Genomic DNA, 20,084 nt, shown 5'->3' on the forward strand with positions numbered 1-20,084 from the left:
GATATGCTGCTACAAGATCGACTGCAGACCCATCCATTCACATTTGGCGAGTGTTCAATGTTTGGTAAGGAAGGTGAGACACATCACTTCGTGAGAAATCTCATTAGTCTCTCTCCATTTACAAGAATAGATATTGTTCTTTTATTTAAAAAATGACAAAATTTAAAAAATAACAAATTATGCCTCTGTGATTCTCTATATTGAACAATAATAATAGGACATGTAAGAGTAAAACGAGGTAATTTGAGCGTATTAAATATTGTATATCATTCCTTTCTAAAGTATAAAATTCGAACGTTTTGATTCTATTTTGAGTCTTTATCAGTGATTTCGACTTTTTTTTATTTTGAGTCTTCATCAGCAATTTAAATAACATTTTTTGAGTTATTACCATAGGTCTGTTTTCTATAGCTGAAGTAGTATAAGTACACTTTTGGAACTTAAAATGAAATAAATACATATATGTTTAATATTTGGTGAAAACAAAAAAAAATGTATAGTGCAGTCTAATGTAGGAATGAAAAACATGAATGAATTTTAGATAATTATATTATATTAGTATTAATATAATTATATTAGTATATAAAGATAATTATATTAGTATTAATCATCGATATTAATGATTTTCTGTCAAGTTGGAAAATAATTTTTCCCCTTTTTCTAAGAAACTTTATTTTTTAAGTTGTGTCACTCTTTAGAAGGAACGATATGTCTCAAATCCACTTATTGTATAACTTCACAGTGAATTATATTTGCCGTTAAACATATTTAATCAACTGTATTTGTAGTCAATCGAGAAACCAAAACTAAATCCTAATGAAGCATAGAAAGGAACATAAAATTCTCGAAAAAAGTAAGAAACGTTAAATTTTCTATTTCTTCGTGTTTATGAAAGAGTTGATTCACAGTCAATCATATCTTCATCATAATTACTTCGTATTGATGTGATTTATAATATATCACACATATGTTACTGCACGATAATTCGATGTTTATAACGAGTAAACAGCGCATACGCGTGAATAGATCGACACTGCAGATTCGCAGCGTATCTCTTGATTCTCGTAAAAAAAATTATCGTAGCAAAGTCTATTTTCCCTGGAAGCTATTTGTACGTCGAGTACGCCATCCGAATGACGACGCGTGATTATCACAATGTTGACGAACAGAACGATGACGCGGTCCAAGGAGCTGCCGCGAATAATAAGGAAGCACTTTGAGTCGACACCGTTCGCGTGGTGCGCGAAGTCATCAATTGCGTCTCACTGCAAGCTTGATTAAAGCACAAAACACGGCGTCACGGCAGCGACCACGGAGCTATTGCGATCCGTTACACACTCGCGTGTGCACGAACGGTCGCGCGTATGCATGCTGTTGTTAATTGCACGTTGGAAGTATGCACGGAACGATTGTGTGTGCCTTAGTGTGGCCACGTTTCTCATATCGCTTCTGCTTTTCGCGTGATATGTAAATGAACCTTATACCGCGCTCGCGGCTCGGGGCTCTTTTTGTACGAGAGAAGCATGCCTACTAATTTTCACTTCGATAGATACACCAAGGATGACGGAGCAATATAACTACGATCAGGAGGAACTTGCTATGCTGCACGAAGCGCTCCAGAAACATAATTGGATCAGGTACTTGCCATGTATCATAAATAATGCCTAGGGCGGTGGATTGTAATTTCGGGCAAGAATTAATTGCCGGTCGATCGTGTGGACATAGCTTAAACGTTTGATCGCGTGTGCGTGATAAGTCATGGCGTGACTCTACGCGTGTCGAATTTAGGAAAACTAAAGCGAGACACGCATGTAATTATAAAGGAGGTTGGGCGAGGTCGGAGTGGCTGGAATGAAACAGCAAGTAAGTTACGTCATCGAAGTCACGTTTCTGGCGTCTATTATCTTGAGATTTGAACAATGAATTTTAGACTCCATATAATTTCCTGGTGCTCTCCACGTTAGATTTTCAGAAATTAGAAAAACCTAAATATCAATGATAACCAAATGTTTTCACGTTCGCCTCCGTCGATTCCGCGTGCATCGCATGCAGAGCAGGGTGTATTAAAACTGTGATCGGCGGTACACGCGTTAATTAAAAGCAGGCGTTGTCTCGGAATTTTGAACGCGGCCCAGATGTTGGAGCCCGATAGGAACGAGATTAATAATAACTTGGGCGAAGTCTCGAAATTCTTCGTAAACGCGAGAGTACAATATCGTGCCTCTTTTGACATAGCATATTACCAGTTACGTCGATAATTATCGAATTGAGTGAAAGTTCCTCGGCGAGTTTTAATCGAATAAAGGATCTGTAACGTTTTCTTCTCCTGTGCTGTACCGTATGGTATAATACGAGCTTGAAAGAGATTCGAAATACGAGATAACAGTATCGACATTCGACTCGCGAGAAAGAAAGCGATGCCACGAGCGTAAAACTTGAATTATCTTTACGCACTTTTAATTCTTTATTCATATTTTATATTTACCAACACGATCACGAATATACGCGACAACGTGTTTGAAAGTGAGGCGAATAGATTTTTGTCTGTCATGGTCGCATAGCTCGAATATCTTCGACATCGATAATAAATAAAGCGAACCATCCCGGCTCCCGCAGGACTCACTCATTAATTTGCTTTAATGCACCGCAGCGTCGTGTGATCCCGCGGGGCTTATTATCAATTAAATTACCGAACGTGCTACAATTCAAGCGGACAACAATTAGCGAATGGCGACCGCTTTTGACTTATGTAAGATGTTTACGTCGTAAGTCAAAAGAAACCAGGCAAGAATGCTTTGTTAATCGTTATTTTAACTAATTTTATTATAATAAATAATAAATAAATAATAAATAAATAATAAATATTTATTTTAATAATAAATAAATAATAGACCTTTGCAGAAATCTAATACTTATCAATATAGTACTAAAAGACAACAATTAATTACACTTATTTCAAGTATTAAAAAGACTTGTTCAGTGCTTTTAGTATTCTGAATAAATAATTAATTATACTATTTTTCAGTAATAAATTGGTCAGTATTAGATTTTTAATACTATCCAGCAAACAAGCTGACGTTATTTAGCATCATTTTGACATTAAATGATACAAATTAGATTCTACCGCCAATCACATTCCAATAAACCACAACTAGCAGTTTGCTCTTTTTCGAAGAATTCTGAGCTAGTTCTGAACTAGTGCAATATGTTAGAGTGAAACAAACTATACCTGTCTCACTCTAACTTACTGCATCAGTGTACACCAGTTCAGAATTTGATATCGAAAAAGAACAGGCCTTGAACCGTAATCACACTACAATTTGCCGGTTATGGTTGCTGGTTGTCGGTTCTATTTTCACCAATCACGTTGCAGTTAACTTGCACTTGCTGCATCATAATTGGCTAAAATATAACCGACAACCAGCAACCTTAACCGACAACTTGTAATATGATTACGGCCTTACGATACTTGAAAGACAAACGGAATCGATACTAGGGAACATCATACTAATCATATGTAGGACTTGTTGATGTAAATTGCAGAAGTGTGTTTAGACACGGAAAAAAGAAAGTAAAACTGTCGTAAAACTGCATGTGGTAACTAAATGGCAGGTATAAAATATGCACAGCTAAAATATAGGTATCATAACTATAATGTCTTAGCTGTGATATCTATATTATAGCAACAATAGCAAACCATTTCGCTGTAGTTTATAAATTTATAGTTACGGTAGCAAATATATTATAACAAACCAAGATTAGCTGCGGCAGAGAAAATCTTTTTTTCTGTGGAAATATATATGATCGTAATAAAACCTGAAATAATTAACGAACTTAAAGCTCAGAGGAGTGCGGGTCACGAAACACCGTAAAATCCGTATGCTTTCAAAGTTTCGCACCGACTCTCTCCTCCGTTTCTTTCGATCTCTATCCCTCCACCGCCGTCTGACCTCTCTCGTCCTTGGTGCCCGCGGGAAATGAAACTTCATCTAGACAACACCGTGGGTGGAGTCAGCGAGTCGCTAATGGCTCGAGATGTCGCGTGGTGCCGTGCAACCACTCGGCATCGTTACGCCCGGTCATCCGCAGCGCGCCGACCGTTTTTCTTTTCCACTCTGCTCGTTTCCTTTTTTTGCCACGCGTCGCGCGTGAGGGATGAATTTTTCCGACTATAGCGGTGTCCTGGGTGGTCGCGGTATGTGGTGGCAGTGGTGTGGTAGCAAGTTCGTAGCATTCAGCCAAAGGCCGCACATTTTCCTGAAGTAATGCACACTAATCGATTCTATGTTTCTGAAACACAAACGTGCAGATTATTTCAAAATAATTTTTTTTAATCGTAGTAAAGTACACAGTATGAAATATCTGTCGTTCGAAGAATTACGAGTAGTAGTATATATCTCTTCAATCACGGTATTACATAATAAGCTCAGAAAAGATGAATCACACTGCAAATATTTCGACATAATTTTGTGAAATTTTTAAGTCTTTATTATATTTATTTGCAAAATGAATTTTACAAATTTCTATTGGAAATATTCTCAACTTTTCTCTACCGCATCTTTTTTTCTCTCTTATCTTCTTTTATTAAGGGAACTAATTGCATTTGGTCAAATATTAATCTTTGTACGCCGTCATGCACAAAACTTGCGAGAACTTATTCATCTAATGTTTCACCCGTGTTCTTTCTTCGCGAGCAGCGCGTTCAGTGTAAAATTTATAACATTTTGATTGAATACGTTTAATTATAGTGATGAAGACAGTGATTTTACGCGTTGAATGCTTACCTTGGAAACATTAAAAACCGCGATAGCCCGATATCGATGAAATTTTAACTACTCCCTAAACGCGAACAAGGGTACAATGTTTGACAATGGGGCGATATCGTGGTCTTCGGTAAAGTGTACCCAAGTTACTGTAGATCGACGAACGAGCAGAGTACCGCTTAGTTTTGCAATAATGAATATCATGGAAGTTCAACTGCGATTTCATCGTGTTCTTGTTTCGATTCAAGAAATTCACTTTGCAAAGTCAAACGTCACTTGATTTACTTGATTCGCTTTTCTGGTAAAAAGTTTAGAATCAGTTAATTGATAATACGAAACACGATCTCCCCAGCGAGCAATTATAAATATTTACGAACGATCAACTTCACGGAAGAAGTCCGCGGAAAAAAAATGCGAATTATTAAAGTATAGAAATTTCTTTTAAACAAAACAGTTTTCTTGCGTTACTTGCGCAATTTTTTTAACGTAATTACTCGCATGCAATGCTTCTGACATCTTAATACTATACTCAATTCTTTTTATGATTTACAATTAAATAAAGATTAATATTCTATACATCTTTTAGGTAAAGAGAAATGTGGAAAACATTTTTTAATTATGACCATTTGCTTATGTAATAATGTGTATAAATGGCATTAATATACTTAGTGAATTTATAAAGCTGAAGTTCTAGACACTCTTCACGAGCAACGAAGAGTTAACGAGAAATTAATAAATACTTTTTTAAACTAAAACAATTTTATTAACGAGAGATCAATAAGAATTTACGTGGATTTGAGTTATAAGAGTGTCAATGTCGGACCTTCTAATGTCACAGACATCGTTTTAAAAATATCTTCTAATCACGATGATAAAAATAGTGATCTTTAATATATATACTATGTATATTAATGATCTCCAATACATGAAATTGTCATGTAACTGATGTTGAAGGAGGTAAAGGATACCAGAAGAAGGAACACCTAAACATGCATTTGGCATCTGTAATTTGAAAAATACTCTCTGAAACAATCAGCCGCAGGTTGACGCATTTTTATCTTCTTTCTTCGGTAACGAAGAGGCCAGGCACGAGCTCTCAGCGACGATGGGCGAAACAAAAGTGCCCTTTAGTTTAAGGAGACCTGCGACCCGAATACCAGGCGCCTCTGCACAGACATAATTAATCGCTGTCTCTGACACCCGCTATGGTCTCCTCGTAAATTATATTCTCATCTCTCTTTTCCTCTCTATCTCACTCTCGCTTTTCTCTGTTGCACTTCTTTCCATCGTGTAGCTTAGAGTTTATGTCGTAAACTTTTCATTGCGCGTACAAACGTCGCTGAGGAGTCTCAGCGTGTTAATGAAGTGCTTCTGCGTCATCAAGTTCGCACTCGTCGAATATGCAACGGAGTCAATAACACCGCTATCTGTATACGAGCGACAAACATGAAATCCACGTGATAAATTGTCAATAAGCTCGGCCGTTTGTCCATTCGTCCGTGTGTAAAATGCATCGAACGTGTGCAAGAAATCGCCGCCAGTCGAACGCTCATTTTTCACGCCCGCTGATGGATTTCCACGCAACGCTCTCGAGAGATCGACTATGTTTCTCGTGGTGAAAGATTTGCTGCGAAACAGTTGTTGTCATCATTAATTTATCACTGATGCAGCTATCGCCTGGCACCACGCTGTTATTCGTTTATATGAACCACGTAGTATCCATGATCTTAATTTTATTTTCTTTCAATTACACGCATACGCATACAGCTCTCCCTATGGATCCGTTATGAAAACGATAGGACTGAAATATAATTTAAGCGTTGTGTATTACGCGCTGAGGATGATGACGATGTGAAAACCGGCGTCCTACGTCGCGATATCCACCGGAAGTATCGAACGCGCGTTCCACCTCAGCCAAAAGCGAATTTCTTCAATGTGATTTTATCGTCTCTCATCGGAACTTTATTTTGCGAAGACGCGCGCGAAAAGCCGGATCGAACGGGAATACGAAATTACGAATGGGAAACGAGTCCCGCGACTGTTCTTACTTCTTCCGCTTCGTGCAACTTTTCGAGTAAATCGGGAAAAACCTCGAGTGTCTTCATAGCCACAGCAAGGGCCGTGAAAAAGAAAAAGGCCACTGTTTACTCGTAATAGTACCTTCTACTGTCATTATCCGAGCGACGCAGTTATGCCACAAAAAAGTACACAAAGATGAAAGTCTCGTATTTTTCAAAAGATAAAGGTATATTCAAAAATGTAGTTTAAGCATTTTGAGGAATATTTATCAGCGATATATATCGAGAAAATTAATCAAAAAGTGTATAAATATTGCTACTTCACAATATTCATGAAGAGTTGCATTTTTAATTTATCGAGTTTTGTGTTCCTCGCTTCTCGGTTTTTTCTCGGCGCCGAAGCTAGAAATCATCGTCACCTCGTCGGCTTCCGTATGTTCTCGCGCGGTCCATGGGAAACGAGATCGTATGACCGACCGCATATTTTCGTTCCAAGAAATTTAATAACGCGGAATTCTCATCGGAATGTCACGCGCCAACTACGATCGAGATAGAGAAAAATATTCGGTATATTCCGATACCGATTACTATCACGGAATTAGGTTCCATGCATACATTCGCTTCGATAAACTGCAAAATTAGATATACAGAGTTTCGTATATTAAAGCAATAAAAAATATTTCAAGATAGATAGATAGACAGATAGATAAAGCGTTTATTGATGTTCAGGGCAAGCCCTCTAATAACATAGAAGAAAATTTTTAATACATATTAGCAGTATAATCGTAACAAAGAATTTGTGACAGAGTATTCATAGCGAGAAAATAGAAATGTCGTGGCAGCATTATAAATTACTAAAATTAAAATTACATATTACAAATTACTAATACAAATATATTACAAAGGTACACATTACAAAAATTACTGATATTGCTAGAATTGCAAAAATTTAAATAATATATATGTTTAATGGACACACACTTCTCGTTCATAATTTTGTACTTCAGTCACAATTCTTGTATTTTTGCAATTCTGGCTATATCAGTAATTTTTGTAATGTGTACCTTTGTAATATTTATTTGTCATATACCTATCTGGATGGCTAGCCCTATAGCTCCCCTCCCTAAAAAATCTTTGTGGTGGGGTAAATATGTATAGAAGAAGTGACGATATCATAGCGAAAGTATTACTTTCAGCATCAGCGACATGGGAAACGGGACCTCTGTGTGTTGTTGAGTAGTGGCTCTTCTGAGCTTTTTCTTCGGTGATCTTTCAAATATAAGCAAAATTAGACCGCGATCGGTTTTAACATTTTCGTATCGATCCCCGCGTCGCACCGTGATACGCCCATTCTTCTTAATATTCTTAATATTAATTTTTTCCCTATGGGGACTTGTGGGGAAATCTTTTTCATCAAACTTTCGTGCTTAAAGAAAGCAACGGTCGAAGTAATACGATCTCCGTAGAGTCGACAGGGAGAGTTGCGTCGTTATCTCTGATTCCGCGCACACATCTTCCACATGCTGCCTCCAGCAAAGGTTGTACTCGGAGGCTAACGACGATTATTTGTAGCTACAGTAATTTACGAAACGACAACCTTGGGAGGTCCTTGCAGTAGGAGGCAATGTTACGTATGCGGCTCTGTTTGTTTTAGAGCCTGTCATAAGGAACGCATAAGAATCACTGGGTTGGTTTAATGGCTCATCTGCCAATTTATCGTCCGGGTTCGAATGCGTGCCTTTATGGATCGTAAAGAGCTAAAGTTTCGACGGTATTTAAAGTCCAATTATTACGGTAATAACGCCGAATTACAGCTACATTGTTGCGCACCAGCTTCATCAAGGCACAGTAGTGCTCATTGTGCATAATATGTTACTTGAAATCGCATTCGCTTCTTGTCTGGGACCAAGGCATAGCAAATACCTCATGTCTTTGTAAAATTTGCTCCATTGAATGCAAAGAGATCTACATTTATATATATAAGAAGCGCAATTTTTCGTCTGCAAATTAACAATCTTACGAAAATTGTTGCATTCGAGAATGTTATATTAAGGCGGGTTAATTAAACCGTCGATTCAGCCCAACACAGTTAAGTACCTAAGAGAGCACGCTGTGAGATAGATCGAACAACGAACAAATCGTCTAAACGGAACGAAAATGCCTGGGCCAGGCGAATATTTTTACGTCGGCGGTGCCGGCAAATTGAATGCAATTTATTATGCACCATTACATAAAGGCCGCAGTTCGCTCGGCACGAGCCCTCATATTTTATGATAAATAACAGGTTGACCCCTCGACACGCAGGATATATGGTGAATTAATGGTGACCGTTTGGGCAAAAGTACGTATGGTACGTTTGGATTCAGAATTATTAGCGGCGACTACCACTCGAATAACTCAATGCATGGAATGCCTCCCTTTTTTCTTCTCGAGCCCGAAATTCTCTAAATATCACGGTTCATTAAAACGTGCGCTCATTCTAACCCGGTTTGCTTCACTGCAGCGTCTCTGTGCGAAATCGTGGGTCGCGTCGTCATTTGTGAATAAATTGGCTTAGGCCTAAGAATGTCACATATTAATTAGCTCTTAGTATGTACAGGTAATTCTTGCCTTATTTCTTTTCTTTTAAATATTAGAAACACCTGGTTAAATAATTATTCTTTCCTTTTTTAATACATAATTTTATAAATACTTTTTAAAAATGCTAAAGTATACTCTTATGTAGATATCATTTAATAATTTTTATATACTATAAAAGTGACGAAAATCTAATCTAAAATGAATGTCTTATCGTGTATTGAAAAGAAACTACGCGAAAGAACTTTTCGCTGAAGTATCTAAAAATTTAGTTAGATATAAAAGAAATAATTTTGTTAAATTATATATATATATATAATTAAAATAATTATGTTGAATGTAGAACGTTTAAGCTGATTGCTAAAATACAGAAATTTTTTACAGTTTTGTTCTTCGTATTTGAGTTTTCTATATAATTATTTTGATAGTCTTACAAAATTATTTTCAGATCTGTATTTAGTCAAATTTTTAAATGTTTTAACAAAATCTCTTTTGCGTAAGAATTAATTCTATGGTATAGATACGAAATTAATTATCAGTACGAATTAATTATTAATACGAAATCTATTACTTTTTTATCTAAATATACTTTTTGATTTTGTATTGACGAGTTTTCTGAGTGTTCGAGTACATATTAGTGCTTTAAAATAATTTTTTTAATTAAAATTGTAAAATTTATTTAGACAGTTTATGACAAATATCAATATAAAATAAGTTTTGGTACGTTTGATATATAATTGTAGAAAGAAAGATAGAAAGAGAGAAAAAAAGGAGGGAAGTATTTTTTGAAGCAAAATACTTAGAATCTACAAAACTCTTACTGTCTGTGAAGCTTTTAATGTCTTAAAACGTCTACGAAAGTCTTAAAAAACTGCACTGAAATAATTTCAAGACCGAAAATAATTTCAGCGCGCAGTTTTAAAAAGACTATATACATATATGTAGTATATAAATTCACACAGAATTATTTCAGCACTAAAGTTCTAGCTTGACCGTTTAGGATCCTTATTTTCTAATCTTAAAAAACTGCACTGGAATAATACATCCGGAAAATTTCATACGCGCGTCTGTGAAATTTCATTTCATGCTGAGAAAACGGGTATCGCAGAAATCTACCTCTTCTCCGCTAAGCGGCTCCACGAATATAATTAAAACCACGTGATAATAAGGTGCGGTGGTATGATTTCGGGTAAAGTTCATGGCATTGCGTGGGAAAAGTACAAGATATAAGAGCCGCGGTTTTTTACTGAAAAAGATAATGGAAAATCCTGGACACAGTAGAAAAAAACGAGCGAGCATAGTTATGTTTTTGACAATTCTGATTCATAATTGGTAAAACGAGGTCGAGCCACAATCAATTAACACGCTTCAATGAAATTTGACTATCAATTTATTTCAGTTTTAATATACGTCTCTTTTGATGCATATGACGTTTACTCCTCAATATTGTTAAATTCATTATGTTAAATTATACTCAATTTGATTTATTTGTAATTATTTCCATAGGTCGCCACTGCTCCAATATATCGTTAATTAAACTAAAACAATAAATTAGTTAAATAATTTGACTCAAGAAAATATATCAAATTTGACTATAGACTTGAATTTAGTTTATTATTTATTAAACGCATACATTAATGTGTGTGGGTGTGTGTGTGTGTATAGACATTGTTTATTTTAAAACTAACCACAGAAGTGGTTTAATTTACACTTGAATACACATGAAAGTTAAAAATAACAAAATGTTCTTTTAAGTCAAGCAACGTTGGTTTCCATGCGCCGCTGTTACACGGCATCCATTGGTCATACATTTGCATTGTGTCATTATAAATTAATTTTTAAATTATGTTTATTTCCTCCGTTAGATTTCAAAGGGGCAATGATAACCAACTTTGAAATCTAACGGAGGAAATAAACGTAATTTAAAAATTAATTTATAATGACAATGCAAATATACGATCAATGCCGTGGGTGTGTAACAGCGGCGCATGGAAATCAACGGAAGACGGTGGATCACAAACGTAAACGCAATGAATAATTGTGGATGGGCTTTGCAAGTAACGAACACGCGTGATGGATCGCGCTGGTGGCTGCGGGCGGGGAAACGCGAATTCGAAATTCGCCGGCGGGGGAGCCCTGTGCAAAAATGACGTTCCACCTCCGAGGAATTCGCGGTGGTCGTTGCAACGCAAGGGTATTTATCACGAGAACGAACGGAGAACGAACGCACAAGTAACTGTACATGATATGTAGCGAGAGGCGCAGGAACGCTGCAGAGATAACGCGAATGAACGATCGTCTGAATTCGCGTTGGGATGGCGAATAGGGCGTGATAACGGATCATGAAAAACGCAGGGGATATCGGACCTCATCAACATACCCCGAACATTATTGTCTGTTAAATGAAATAAATTACGAGGGAAACAGAAAGAGAGAGAGAGAGAGAGAGAGAGAGAGAGAGAGAGGGGGGGGAGACAGATAAATAGGTAATTAAAGGTGCTTATTAATATTCTAGGGTATACCTTTTAAAGTCCATTTTCACAATATAGTTATCTAAATCGTTTATCTTTATACCTAAAGACTAAAGATTACCAAGAAATTCATGAATGAATTTCAATAATGGATTTCTTGGTAACTTTTAATCTTTAAGTAACTAAATATTGTGCAAACAGATCTAAAAGCATAAAAAATGATGAAAAGGAAAAATAAAAAAGAGAAAAACAAATGATACAAAATAAATAAAAATATAAAAATGAAAATAATAAAGATAAAAAATTATATATAAAAGAAGAAAGAGAAAGAGAGAAAGAATGCGCAATATGATCACAAATAAATGTACGATAAATACTCATGTAAAATCGTCTCTCTAACTAAAGGTAAACCCGCGTATTCGTTTGGAGTCGTCCTGCATTCATGACGAATCGTATTCGACTTAGCATCGACTCACCGGATGGTACTGTTTCGCCTGCATCCATTAATTAGCGTGTCTTTCATTTAATCCTTTACTCGTGCACGGAATAATTATACGTGGCAGTATTCGCTGAAATCGTTCCGAATTGGACGCACATAATTGGACTCTCGATTTCCTACCTTCCGTCAGCGAGGTAGCAGGCGAGAGACCGAACTGTCTCGCTTAAAGAATTTTAGGTAATTTTTACTCTCTTCTTTTCCCTTCGAACTTGTTCTTAAGTATAAAGTTTAAGGCAGAAATTAACTTCAGAATAGCTTTTAAACTGACCATTAATCGCGCAAACTTCATTTTAAAACTTAATAAAAAGTCAAATATGCTCACGATTGTATCTCTCGATTTATTGAGAGTGTTACGGTTAACATTTTTTCTACACAAATCAAACACAAAATAATTAAAATTACATAAAAATCTCGGGAATCTACGTATTTATTTCAAATATTTAATACTCAGAGGATTATATAAAAATGAAATTATATGAGAAAGATATTACACCAATCGAGGGACAAACGCGTATTTTATCAAGCCGCAAGATTCAGGCAAGCTTAAGCTTAATAATCTTTCGACGCGTGTCGAGACATCTCAGAAGCAACCATCGCGATACAATTAACAGAAAATATAGCGAGCAATGTTACGGATAAAGACCAGTCTCCGCGTTAACCGCTTCATTCCAATCTCAGTCACGTCCATGGAACGGATACCTCTGGGATCTTATATATGGCATTATGACCGATCATTAGAGGGCCCAGCTTTCGCTCGAAGTGGATCACTTTGAATGTTAATCGTGCCAACCGATCTTCGATACATGGATGTGCTGTAAAAATCTGTATCCATAATACAGCGAAATGGCGTGTTTACGGCGCATTCGAAAAATTTGTTATTCGCCACCCGTGACTTGAGAATCATTTAACCGTTCGTGATTCGTTGGCGCCGCAAATATTTCAGCAGTTGTAAACTAGTGACTTAATTACGGGCACGTAAGAGATGGCGCGTACGTTTGCATTATATGCTATATAATTATTTGGTCCAACAAAATTATTTTTAGATCTGCATTTCGTTATATTTTTCGATACTTCCGCAAAACTGTACTTTTTATGTAGAATCTACAGTGAGTGCAAAAAGTATTCGTGCAGAGAAAATATTTTTTTTTTAAATAAATATTTTCCAACGGAGAAACGAGTCATCGAATTGATATCGAATCGATATCGATATGATGATTTCAACATTAATTTGATGTCGACTCAACGTTTAATTGACGATCATTTCTTGCTGGATATATATAATTAGCAATTTATTCATGAAGATAAGAAAATAAAATAGACTGTATGTTTCTTCAAATATATACCAAGAAGATGTGTATTAATTATAAAAAATATATATCTGAAAAATAAGCTAAAATTAAAAATTGTATTGTTTGGATGCTCAAAAAGTATATATTCATACAGTCGAGAAATTTAGTTTCTAAAATTGGGAATACATGCGAAGCTCGTTTGTTTATGTTAGAACAGAATGTATTCATTGTATAAAATTAATATTTATTTTCTATTACAAATAAGACTTTTTAAATAAAAAGTTTCCTTTTTTTATAAGAATTTTTTAATAAAAAATTTCCTACGAATACTTTTTGCACTCACTGTACATTTATCTCTTTACAAAAATAACCGTAGCCGATGAACAGCTGAATTGATACGGTGTAGCGTGCGTCGAAAAGATTACTTGTAACCACTAATCGAGATTACTGCTCGATGAGCGCGGTTACAACGCCGTTGCAAATTTAAGTACACGCCACGGCAAAGATAAAGCCGTTGCGAGAGACCAATGCTTGCGGACGTTTGCGAACTTCTGCAAACAGCGTGTGGGACCGTACGAGAGCATTCGCAAATAGAGGAATGCGCGAGACCCTCTTACCCATGTACGTGTGCTTATACATATACAACGGTGATTTTGTTGGTACACAAATACAAGTACGCCAAAGTATCTCGAACCAGGTACTCCGGCACCTTCGCCCATACGCAGCTTAAAGCTGCTTAACGATGGGAACTGTGGTCCCACAAGTAAATGACAGAAATATCCGACGACGTAAACGACAACGGTATTACTTGTTTATCCGCATAAAACACACAAACCGTCGTGATGAACCCAAAGAAGTGACGACTGGCTTTTAGCGGCATTCTACATGCATGTATTAACGTCGGTTGCATAATTAGATTAGCATATAAGTAGCTATAAGTATGGTACAATATGATTGATTAATCCCAATCATTCTCTTTCAATACTTTTCTCATGAAATTATTCGTTTTGCCATGATGTATTATTTACAGAAAAAAAACTACAGGCAAGAGAGTCTCTCTTTCATTGAATTATTTTATAAATAATCCAGTAATATATAAGTTCTCTTGCTGATGGTTTTTTTTCAGTACCTAGCAACTCCATTATCAGATGCTTATCGGCACGAGATTCGCCAAGTTTTCGTATACGGTCGTATACGAGCGCGCGTTAAATGTAGCTTGAACGCGACGGGACGATTATATTTCGTACTTTCGCCGGTACCTCGGTGAACGGCGGTGGAAATTAGATTTATATCGCGCCGTCGCCAACTACGTTGTAAAACAGTCGTCGCAAAAATTCGATGGTCCGTGACGAGAATATACGGGCAGGTCTCACCACGTAGATGCGCGCGACAAGATTTTTAAGCCAATGCCAACGTCGCGACGTGCGAACGCCGTAGGCTTCGATGCTTCTACTTCGTTAAAAAAAAAACGGATAAGTTAATTATCGTTAAGTTAATTACCGTACTTACGTAAAGGAACACGTCCGAACAGATGGTGGCGCACAGGGTAAATCGCATTGCGATTTACTGGCAGGGTCAGCAGTGGCGCTTAGAACGTATCCCTCGCGGGGTATTATAAATTTTGCGAGGGAGAGCGGAAAGGCATCTCGAGATACAGAGAAATTCGCCAGTATCGGCGTGCTAACGGCGCTTTTCGAGCGACATCGATAACCGCGACGATTTGCGACCGGATCGTAAGGACCTCTCAATTAAGATACGCATTAAGATACACGAATAACGCTAGAGCCATTTTCTCGAGATAATGCCGCGATATCGATAATTGCTAATTGTGCTGGCATAAGTTAACCTACCGAAGCTGAGTGGATTTATTGTGTGGACCTATTTAATTATAAATCTTTTTGTCAGAAATGTCAAACAATTCAATTTTTCTTTATGTTACATCTGCAAATTTAGATTATTCTTATTAAAGTACATATTTATACAGAAAGAATAATTTTAAAGTATGAACTACGGCTAAAACGAGTGATGGCTAAAATTTTTTTGAACATCACTCAGAAGAGTGTATCAAAGTCAAAGTCATCAGAGATGCCTCCCCTAAAACGAATATCTACCAAATTATTTAAATCTGTATATAGTCAAGGCATCTCTGATGACCTTGATTTTGATACACTCTTCTGGGCGACCTTCAAAAATATTTTAGCCATCACTCGTTTTAACCGTAGTTCATACTTTAAAATCAGTTTTCCCGTATAATATTCATTCTTTTTTTTTATATGAGCTGTGTCATTTAATTCCTTGAAATTAATATGAGAAAAACAATCTTGCTGAAAGATTCAAAATTTTGCTGGATACAGATTTGAAAATAATTCTATTGGACCAATCAAAATAATTATGTTGGCAACTACAAAAATGGTGAGAGTAATATTGCAAAAAATTTTAATATTTTACAATTAGTTTAAATTTTTAACAAACAAAATTATTTTTAAATTTATAACTGCACACAGAAAAATTTTAGATCTTTTATCAATGTTTTCCATAAATTAGTGTTTCTTAATTAACATAAATTAAATAGATCTTACAGATCCAGCGTCAGTAACTGCCACGAATTGTAACGTTGCTGCAATGTTGCTGGAAGATTCCAATATATTTCTTGTTTACTGGGCATGTTACTGCAGATTTTGACACCAACTCCGGAGAATTAATAAGAAAACATTCGCACCCTCCGGCCACTCTCTCGACTTCTGATAAACTCCGGACGTGAAATTGTGAAGTGCAGAAATTCACGAAAACGAATTTATAACTCAAAGTTTATTTCGTGAAGTTTATATAATTCAAGATTCGCGCGTCAGTTAAGGTGTGTATAAAAAGAAAGTTACTTATCGCACGTTACCGAAATCATCAGAGTTTCTTTCGACACGAAATATTTGTCTGCAGACGAAAACGGCACACTCGTCGCCACATACAGATATTTTGGGAAGCAAAATTTTTGGTTGTATATAAAATATTTTACTCCCAACCAGTTATCTTCTCCAATTTCACGCACCAAACGACCACTGACGATGTATCTGCATCTGCGACGAGCGGCGAACATTAATTTATCTAAAGGGAATGGTCCAGACGAAGAATATCATTTACTTCTACTTTAATGACGAGGAAGCGAAACTTCTTCGCGCAGAATTAATGTAAAATTATGCGTCGACGCGATACAATATGGTCCTCGTCGCGAGGATGTGCGAAAGTCTTGGGAAAGTTTCTGCCGTGGCGCCGCTCGAAGAACAATCGTTAAACGGAACTTTTCGTTCGGATGCGTCGTCTTGGTAGGTTTTACTTCCGAAGTGATTATACGAGCGCATCGTTTTTCCTAGTAACAAGCATCGGGTAGAGTAGATCTCGTTCTTTCGTAATCGCGTCGCGAGACTTCTATTCTTGTAACGAGACTTGAGAAGAAGAAGTTAAAATATCGTTGCATCGATTCTCAGTACCATCTACATTGTCCCCGTAGAGGAAGTTACGAGATCTCGCAAATGATTTTAAAGGATCGCGGCGCCCCAACTAACGATCCGCAGACCATTCTCTTAAAACGACGAGATTTCGGTAAAAAATAATGCCCTTTGCACATTACAAAGTTGCCGCACTTCTTTTCTCTTCAAGTCGTAAAAGAAGTTTACGATCCTTATGGATTATACAGGTATCGTTCTTTCGTTCGGGGCGAGACCATTGACTACATCTCGAAGTAAGTTGTCATTTTCGCATTACTTTACTTTATATACCATTATGCGTTACTCTTGATTCTACGTGCTTATCGGAAAGTATACTTGTGACGAATACGGGAATGCAATACATATGTGTACGATTTAATGAAACGCAAGAGGCTGAATTGGAAAGTTAAAAGATCATTAATTTGAATAAAGATTTTATTCTTTATTTTAATGTACCAATTTTTCCTCAAACGTAGTGTCATTGTTATGATACTTATTAGCTTCCATAAAGAAAAATATTAATTTCTATAAGAAAATGTAGAAATAAAACAATCCTTGAACAACCGTAAAAAAAGCTAAACGTCCTTTTGAGTAAAATTTAACACATTTTTTAATTTAAATTGTTTAATTCTATTATTTTAACAAGTAAGGAATGATGCTTATAACGGTCGAAGCTGGGTTTTAGATGCTTAAACATTTTCATGTGAATTTATATACTCCACATTTACAAATTTTCAATACATTAAGATCTTCTTAAAATGATACCACAATTGAGCATCAAATTAAATTACTTGTCAATTTAATTTGTGATATTATTATAGTAATTCAATTGCATTTCTGAGTCCAAAATATCAATTCAGCACGCAATTCAAATGACTACACATATATAAATTCACATAAAAATATTTAAGCTAAGATCCTTTGACCATTATCCCTTACTTGTTGTGTATTCGCATTATACGGTTTTAATAAATCGTTTATTATTTTAATTAAATTAAGTAGGAGCGGTGGCGACCTATAGAAATGATTAAAAATAACTCTAATTGGATACAATTTAACATTATATTATAAATTTAACAATATCTCACGATGGTCAATAACGCCACACACACGAAATACCACGCGTTACACACGCGGCACACGCGTGATTGTATTCCGTATGTGTCGATGTTTCCTGGTTCTGCTGATTGTTTGTGCCCCTGTGCGGTAAAATGTTTTTGTTTCTCGCACCGTTTCTACTTGTGCTGCCGTTAAATGATCTAATTAGTGACGAATCTTTCTGGCGTACTCGTTCTTCGTGTCACGAACATCATTTCTCAAACGTGCTACATAATCAGGTACGAGAGACAGCCTTCGTTTTGCGACCTACTTTATCATGAACGCGCAGTAACGAGCGAGACTGTCGGAATGTATCCGGTCGCGATCGGTTAGCGCAAACGTGAATCTAACGCACGCACGCACGCATGCACGCGATCGCGCCGCACACGAAGTCGCGTACACGATAGCGGATATCTCTCGCGACGACGAGAGGAAATCAGCGAGTAGACCCGCCGGGTTTCGCGCCTACAAAATCAAATATCCCGCGGGCGGAGGCGTAATTTCATCTCTTGCGCGATAGCGCAATTAAAGCGAAATTGTCGATGCAAGCAGCGCATGGGAGAACGGTTAATTATATACGACGTTAATACGGCGCTTTGCTTGGACCGCTTGCGGCTGTTTGAGTGTCAAATCGAAACTGTTGTAGTCTACCTGCCCGCGCGGTAATTTGAAGCAATTAATATCGTTCTCAGATCGTCGCGTCGTGTGCACAGCGTATCATTTATCGAAGGATGTCGCGATGTTGTTGTTTTCCGTTATAAATTGCTTTACATTTCTCGTCCACAGTTCTCATCAACGCCTTCGCGCTTTCAAAGTTCATCTTTTTTTCAAATAATACCAGAAGGTTTGCGGATTATCGCCGTGTTTTTATCCATTACCAATGCCAACGTTTTATGATTGCCATTCACTTTATCAGGAGGAGCGCACTACTGAGCTGCTCCTTCAGAGAACTTCCTTTATATAGTTTATCATTTTTTATGTTTCTAATTTGGGCAATATACGTTTAATACAGAATATATATATTGCAGAAGTGTCATAATCAATTTGAATAACGTAGTAAAAGTGATATTTTCAATATCACTTTTACTATATTTATACTGAGATCTATGCGCGACACAACTAAAGATAGATCTACACTGTTAAATTAAATTTATAATACAATCAAAAATTATATTTAATTTGAATTATTTTTATCATTTCTACAGGTCGCCACTGTTCTTGTTCAATAAGTCGTTAATTAATTTAATTAATTTACATAATTACATATAAGAAGTTCCATTGCAATGTTGCTTAAATAACAGTATATATTGACTATCAGAATTGTTACTATTCAACCAGATAATATTTCTTTAAAACGTTTAAGTATGATACACAGATCTTAGTTTATATAAGTTTGATCTCTCAACCATTAAAGTAACTATACACACTGATTTATATTTGCAATAATTAATTAGCCTTTTAATTATATTACATATCATCAGAATCTAATTTATTATAGAAATTAAGTCAAAGGGCCAGCATTATGATAATAAGACTAGTACAAGTACGAGGACATATACAACATAGGACTACTAACACGTACACACGAATCATGGTGAAAATTGTTTAAGACTGACAGGATTCACAACATCGTAATGTACAGAACGATGATTCTTAATTATTATGTATACGTTGTCAGCTTTAAGCTTTAGGGATTTAGATTGCGTATTATATCAAAGAACCTTTATTTGTATCAACCGTTAAATTCAAACAAAACTGACAACATTGAAGATGACTCAACGAGTGCCGAAACGTTTGTTTATTTGAATGTATATATTACTTATTATTTTTATCATATAACACACTAATTATAGACAATTTTATTGAACGTTGTTTAGTTTGATCAGATGA

At 36.2% G+C, this 20,084-nt stretch overlaps 1 long non-coding RNA gene across 1 annotated transcript in view; it reads left to right on the forward strand.

The window, feature by feature from the left end:
* The window catches only part of LOC108761871 (uncharacterized), an 18,649-nt gene extending 15,427 nt beyond the window's left edge, over positions 1 to 3,222 (forward strand). Inside the window, exons 2-3 of the long non-coding RNA XR_001940144.1 lie at positions 1,695 to 1,706; positions 3,159 to 3,222. This is a non-coding gene — a long non-coding RNA (uncharacterized LOC108761871). The remainder of the gene's footprint in view (positions 1 to 1,694; positions 1,707 to 3,158) is intronic.
* The last annotated feature ends 16,862 nt before the right edge of the window (positions 3,223 to 20,084 follow it).

Source organism: Trachymyrmex cornetzi, unplaced genomic scaffold (genome assembly GCF_001594075.2).
Source record: "Trachymyrmex cornetzi isolate Tcor2-1 unplaced genomic scaffold, Tcor1.1 scaffold270, whole genome shotgun sequence".
Classification (NCBI taxonomy): Eukaryota; Metazoa; Arthropoda; class Insecta; order Hymenoptera; family Formicidae; genus Trachymyrmex; species Trachymyrmex cornetzi.